A 7924-nucleotide genomic window follows, 5' to 3' on the forward strand; every position below is an offset into this window, starting at 1 on the left:
CTATTAGGGTTTAGTGTTCAGGCTTAGGGTTTAGTTTACAGGGTTTAGGGTTTAGTTTATAAAATTTAGGGTTTAGAAAATATATACTGTATATTAAATGAAGGTAAATACCTATATTTATATAAGTATACATTTGTGCGAACAAATGTATATTTCATGCTATTAAAAGTAATTATTATTATTATAAACAAATGTAATAATTTAGGATTCAGGATTTCGGGTCTGGGCACGGGTAGGGTCGGGCGCGGATCGGGGCGGACCCGTCGCACTGGAGTGCGACCGCCGCATGCAAGACCGGCCCCCAGGTCAATAATACTGATTTGTACAGTAACAAGTATTAATTTTCTGATTGACAAATTTATCCCCCTCAACCCAACTTCAAAAACGAAAGAAGGAATACTCTCATGAATTTTTTTATGTTCTGCGCAACTGGAACAACAGAGCTTTTTCTTCTTCGTGCACTTACGATTGTTCGACGATTGAGATCTGAACTGCAATTAGGAGATGGAAGTGTTGGAGCGGCAGCGGAGTGTTGGGGGGCGGTTTTCACCTATTGGGGTGGCAGAGTGAATTTTTCCTCTATTCACCGATATATTTTGCTTGGGGAAGAAAGTGGGTGGGGGGAGACGTGTTGGGGAGCGGCAGAGCGATGGGGGCCAGTGGAGTCGACGGAAATATTAGGGGCGGTGAAGTCAACGAAACTTCAATAAATACTTTTTGTATACTTGAAAAGGAAGGGGGAGGGATAGGAGAGGCGAGCCTGCGAAGAAGAAGGATTGTTTTGGGGGGTGGGGGAGGCGGCGACCATAAGGGGTGAGCCTAAGAAGAAGAACGATTTTGGGTGGGGTGGGGGCGATGAGGGGTGAGCCTGAGAAGGAGAAGTATTTTGTTGGGGGGTTGGGGTGGGGGCATACGAGTTTCAATAAAGGGGGTGGGGGTTGGGGACATTTGACACGTTTTGTCAATAGTTGATTTAATTTTTTTTCTTTTGATTTCTTAAATTAAGGGCAAAAATGTAATCTGTTAATTTTATCTATTTTTTTGGAATAATTGTTAAATTTAATCTTGAGTTATATATTATCTATCAAACAAAAATATTAGTTATCTCAGAGATTACATCTTAATTATCAAACACAAATATACGATATTTATCACTCATTATCTACGATATTTATCTTGATTTAAATTATCTTGGCATATCCTAATATACCTATCAAACGGGGCCTTATTACAAAATCTATCCCTACATCAATTGCTACTATCCTAACACTTGTCTGACAAAACTTTACTACTCCACCGAATTAAATCAACTCACTCACACATAATTAATTATAGAACTAGAACGCTCGATCTTGCCAATTGCCATGGATGACTAGCATCGAAATTAAAATGATAGTATTAATTGATAATGTGTATAAATATAAATTAATATAAATGATAATGAGTATCATTATGTATTATATAATATTTTAAAATATATAGATCTATTTATTGCATATAGCTTAATATATTTTTGAAATGTATATTTAAATCATATTTATGCTGTCATTTTGTTTAAATAAAAATTTTAAAGTAAAGTTCACATGCAACATTCAAAGATTTGATTTTGTAGAAAGGACATGTGTTTCGATAAAACTAACACCTAAAGGCGCCAGCAATAGTACGAGGTCATCCTAGGGTGGCAAGTCAATGCAAGTCGTATTCTCAAGTAAGGCTAAATAATGCTATGTTCATGCTACGCACATAAAAATGAGAAAATAAACATAAACACTTTAAATATGGGTTGGATCTGTTTCACATTCAATTAACTAATGCAAAATTGAAATAAAGTATATGTACAATTAACTAGACGATTGAGAAAATGCAAATAAAATAAAGCGGTAAAAGAAAGCATATAAATAAATGGCTCTAAAGCTAAGCTTCTAGAAAGCAATAAATCAATAGATAAAAACCCAATAAACATTAACTAGATTATCTAGTCAATAAACTAGAATCGAAGATAAGTATTATCTAATGAGAAATATTAAGCGACAAGAAAAGAAAGTTGTAATCATAGATTAATCTAAAGCAAGAGAAAAATCATTTACAGGAAAATAATCTAATAAATCCAATACCATTGTGAAATCACAAGTTATCTAATGTTCTATCCTCCTAAAAAACTTTAAAGTTAATGATGCAGCCCAAGGTTCGTTGGTGCAAGACCCAGTGCATGTTTTTGTTGGTCCAGTTACAAGAGCTCGAGCCAAGAAGTTTAAGGAGAGCTTGATGAGCTTAGTCCAAGAAGTGTGGGCTCAAGAGTTGATGAAGAGACCCATCGGAGATGGTGGAGTCGGCCCAAGCTTAATTAATCTCATTATGTGCGAGTGGGCCGAAGTTTGAAGAATTTATATGTTTTGAAGACCTTATGTTTATTTATTTATTTTTCGGATTTTTTAGCCCATAATTTTCAGCTTTGTATTTCGAAAATAAGGGCCTTGTTTGGCAGCCTTGTGATTTTCCAAATTAGGGTTTCTTTGCTTGTTAGCCAAGTTGTTTCCTTCTTAGATTAGGTTTAGTCTTTGCCTATATATAGGCCTACTTATGTTGGACGAAAATCCAGCCTATCCTTAATCAAATTGTTAGTTTTTATTCTCTCTTGAGAGTTTTGAATTCTTCTTGATTTTTTTCAAGACGAATTCAATTTATCGATGTAACGGCGAGTTCAACCAATCCTCGTCGGGTGTCATTCAGCGTCCCCGAGTTGTTGCTTCAACGTCACGTTGGGGTTTAGGGAATTCAATTTTCCTAAATCATTCAGTGGGTTAGAATAAAAGGTTTTAAGATTTCATAGTTTGTTTGTTCAGTCTTTCGTTTGCGTATCGTTCGATCGGTCTGACAAGTATCGTATCAAGTTGTGACTCAAAGGGAGCAATACAGTTGTTATATATAAAGCCTCGAAAAATATGTCAATAGAAATCACGTACCGCGAGAGCGGGGTAGGCCTTGACCGCAGGTTCTAAAAGAGGATTGGCAATGGAAGAGGTATGCAGGTGGGCCAAAGGAGAAGGCCCAGGAGACGCGGCCGCTTGGTGCGACTTCGTAGAACTCTAGGGTGCATACGCGAGCAGAGATGAAACACGGGCGTCAGAGGGCGTGACCATGGCCCAGAGGGCGTGACCACGGGTTGCAGCTTCGTCAAAATAAGTGCATGACATGAGCAAGAGGTTCTGGAGACCCTAAAGCAGGGGGCACGACCGCCGGTATGAGGGTGCGGTCGCGGTGTTCTTGTTCGGGGAAAATCATGTAAAATCCCACTTCTAGAACTCCCGCATCCGAAAGAAAGCAATATAAGCATTCTCACTAAAGCATCATAAAATGTGAGGGAAATTGTTAGCGAAGTAAGAGTCTCACTTTAAATATGAGTGGAGTTGTTAGTGAAGTAAAAGTCTCACTTTAAATGTAAGTGAAATTGTTTGGAATCCTACTACTCCCTCTGTCCCAATATTGTTGGCCACATTTCCTTTTTAGTTTGTCCCACTATTGTTGGCCACTTTCCTAAAATGGAAATATTTATCACATTCAATCTCTTACTTTATCACATTATCTCTCCTACTTTATCACTTTATTACATTCTCTCTCCTACTTTATCACATTCTCTCTCCTACTTTATCATTTTATTACATTCTCTCTCATACTTTATCACCTTCTCTCTCCTGAGATTTTAGGCGAAGGAATTCTCGCTGAGCAATTTAGAAGAGGAACTCTGAAAAGAAAATGTCCACAGCCAACGGACCCGCTGCTGATCGCTGAGCTTCTCTTCGGCGCTCCGGGAGGCTGACGACCCGAACGCCGCGTCGCTCGCTGCTCGCCCAGTCGCTCGTCGCCGCGCTGCCCCGACGCGACTCAGCCTCCCGTATGCTGCTATTGTCTCCATAGCTCCTGTGCGGGAGAGAAACGAGATCTGGAAATCTGAGTCGCCGCACATTCTCCACCTCTTGGACGAAACGCGATCTGGAGAGTGACAGCGGCGCCCCTCCTCTGCCTCCGTTCGCCCAGCTTGCTGCAGCGTCGTCGCCTCCTCTCCGATCATCCGCCGCTGCTCTAGCATCCAACGACAGAGCAACTGAGATCTGCACGCGAACAAATACAGCAGCAGCTGCAGCGCGGCTCGTCCGGTGATATCGCGGACACCGCTGTTGCCCGCTTCTCCGGTTACGCGTATCGGAGCTTCCCCTGCGCTGCATCTCGGTCGCCCACTCCTTCACCCTCGGCACCTCCGTCCGCTGCCGCCTTCCGTGCAGATCTGTTGCAGACGCTGCTCGCCCTCGATTGAGACGGGCAGCTGGATCCGGCGACCGCAAAAACTCTGGACGGCAGCGCAGAGAGGGTTGTTGTTCGATCTGTGCTCACTCCGTCTCCGCCTGCGCTGCCCCCTTTGTCGCGTCGGATCCCGTCGGAGGGAGAGTTTGATTACCCGATCTGGTGGCTTGGAATATGGACAATGATTGGCAAATCATCCCCATGGGAAAGAGCTTCTACACTATTAAATTTAATACCGCTGAAGACAAGGCGTTAGTTCAGAAAAGCACTTCTTGGGAGCTACCTTTCGGAACCATGCGATTACGCGAATGGGTGGCTGTCGAAGAAGAGCAGATTATAAATCAGTTGGTGGTTTGGAAACAGGTTGCTGTTGAAGAAGAGCAGATTCAGACACCGCGGGGAACAAAGAACCATAATCAGTCGCTGGCTTTAACTGATAGGAATGTTGATTTTGAGGATGTCAGTGGAGATAGATTGACATCGGGTCCAGATATCTTACAGGCGATCACTGTGCCGGTTACGGAAGAGATAGATTCGGGAGACGAGTCTGATGGGCAGTTGGATGGTGGCAATACACGGGCTGAAGCAGATTCACAACAGATCGTCATTTTTGAAAGTTCGGTCAATCAGGATAAAAATTGTGTAAAACAGGAAAGGATGATGGAAAGCGCTATCAAAGCTCAGCGGATAGTGGAAACTTTCAGGAATTTTGAGGCGGAAGCGCAGGTGAAAAAAAGGGGAAGACCGCCGAAAGATTTGGAGGCAAAGAAACCGATGATTCGTGGGGAAGATAGTATCAAGAGTCGTCTCCGGAACTCGGTAGAGCAGCAACCTAATCAGCAACCTAACCAACAGGCTGAAGATTTCATCAAAAATAAACTTTACAAAGCTTGGGAAGCAGGAGATAAACCTCGAGATTTCATTATTACGTCAGGGAGGTCGAAGAATGATAGAGCCCTGAATAATGTGGCGGCAAAGAGTTGGGCAGCTGAAGTGGAATCGGGTGAAAACCCGAACACGAATTCTCAGTCTTTATGATGAATGTCCTCGTATGGAATGTCCGGGGCCTTACGGACGAGTCCAAACGAGTTTTAAAGGGGCATTGCGACTCCTTCTCCCCTGTGATTGTTGGGATTATTGAGCCTAAGACGAATCTCAAGAAGACTTATTCTAGATTTTGGCGTTCTCTGAATCTTATTCCTTGTTTTCAAAATTCAAGACACAACATGAGTTCGAATATTTGGGTTTTTTCTCATCCTTCTGTTACTCATGATGTGATTTTCTCCTCGGAGCAGGTGGTTATCATGAACTGCAGATGGTCGACGTGGAATTTTAAAATCGCGGTGGTGCATGGCGTTAACACGTATGCTGGCAGACGTCGTTTGTGGTTGGATCTTCTGGATCATATTGATGGTAATGTTGTCTTTATTGGCGATTTTAATGCGGTGAAAGGCGCCCATGAAAGAAGTAGTGACTGTATGCCTAACTCTACTTCTTGTGCGGAGTTCTGTGATTTCATTGAAGCCTCCGGTTTCATTGAGGCGCCTACGGTTGGTCTGCATTATACGTGGTCTGGTCGTAGATTTATGCCAACCCATGTGGAGTCTCGTCTGGATAGAGCGATTTATGCTGACTCTTTTGCGAATCTCTGGAGTTCGGTTTTTGTTCAAGCTCTTCCACGTATTACCTCGGATCATTCGCCGCTTGTTCTTCATTGCATGTTGGATGCTCCTCCTCGCCATCGTTTCTTTAAGTTCCTTAACATGTGGACCTTACATCCGGATTTTCTCAATACGGTGGAAGGATCCTGGCATATGGATACCGAGATTGGTTGCCCGATTTTTAAAGTTATGCATAAATTAAAGCGTCTTCGGCAGGTTCTTCGCGAGTGGAATCGGAATGTTTTTGGAAATGTGGATTCTTGTCTCATGAATACTCAACAAGAGCTTTTGGAGATTCAAGATCAGATTGCCAGGGATGGTTACACGGAGGAGCTCTTTGATAAAGAAGTGGAGGCCCAAGCTAAGATCAACGTTGTGCTTTCCAGGCAGAGCTCGCTTTTACAGCAAAAAAGTCGGGTGTCTTGGCTTCAAGACGGAGACAGGAACACAAAGTTCTTTCATGCAATGCTTAGGTTTCGTCGTAAACATCACATCGTTTCTCACATGGAGATCAATGGTGTTATGAATTATGATCAGACGGCTATTGGAGATCATATCGTGGATTTTTTCTCTTCTTTGTTTTCGACTAGCAGCCATACTAATACTGATATTTCGGCGGTGGAGGCGGTGATTGAGGAGATGGTTGAAAATCGTTATAATAATTTGCTCATTCGCTTGCCGGATGAAGAGGAAATTTCTGCTGTGGTTTTTCAGATGGAGCCGAACAGCTCGCCAGGGCCGGATGGTTTCTCGGGTAAGTTCTTTCAGCATTGTTGGTCGATTATTAAAGTGGATATTTGGTGTGCTGTTCAAGCTTTCTTCAGGAATTCTTATCTTCCTCAAGGCTGTAATTCTAATACCTTGGTGTTGATCCCTAAGAAAGATGTCGTCAATTCGGTCTCGGATCTGAGACCGATTGTTTTGTCCAACTTTCTTTACAAGATTATTACTAAGGTGTTGGCGTCTAGACTGAGTCAGGTTGCTGCTGTTTATGTTTCCCGTCATCAGTTTGGTTTTATTAGCGGCCGTTCCATTCACGATTGTATTATGATTGGGTCGGAAGGCGTGAACTGTATGCATCGTACGAGCCGTGGTCAAAACATGGCTTGCAAGATTGACATCAATAAAGCTTTTGATACTCTTAACTGGGACTTCCTGCTTAACGTTCTTCGTGTTGCTGGCTATGATCCAAAGTTCATTAGTTGGATTGAGATTCTGCTTCATTCGGCTAGGATTTCTATTCTGTACAATGGTCAGCTTAAAGGCTATTTTGCGTGTTCAAGGGGTGTTCGTCAGGGCGATCCTCTTTCTCCGATTCTTTTTGGAATCGCCGAGGATGTTCTTGGTAGGCTCTTTGCAAATTGTGTTAGCGCAGGCACCCTTACACCGATGCAAATGAGACAGGGAATTAATTTTCCCACTCATCTTTTATATGCAGATGATATTCTGGTTTTCTGTCATGCCACGGTCACGAACGCTCATACCATTCAGAAAATTATGGAGTATTATGGTCAAATTTCTGATCAAATTGTGAGCCAGGATAAGTCGCAAATTTTTTTTACTAGCAAAGTTCCTTCTCAGACCTGCAGGGCAATACAGAGCATAATGAGGTTTTCTCAGGGCAATTTTCTGATTTCTTACCTTGGGGTTCCTATCTTTAAGGGCCGTGTATGTGCTTCATATCTTCGACCGATACATGATCGTGTGATCAACAAGTTCGCGAGATGGAAGGGATTTCAGTTGTCGATGGCTGGGAGGATTTGCCTGATCAGGTCGGTTATCCAAAGCTCTCTGACGCACTCTATGATGGTTTATAGATGGCCGACAGCTCTTATTAAGGAGCTCGATGCGTGCTGTCGTAATTTTCTTTGGACTGGCAACATCAAGCAGACGCCGTCTTGTTCTGTGAGTTGGAAGAGGGTCTGCTCGATTAAGGAGGAGGGCGGTCTCGGGGTAAGGTCGTT

Source organism: Salvia miltiorrhiza, chromosome 7 (genome assembly GCF_028751815.1).
Source record: "Salvia miltiorrhiza cultivar Shanhuang (shh) chromosome 7, IMPLAD_Smil_shh, whole genome shotgun sequence".
Lineage (NCBI taxonomy): Eukaryota > Viridiplantae > Streptophyta > Magnoliopsida > Lamiales > Lamiaceae > Salvia > Salvia miltiorrhiza.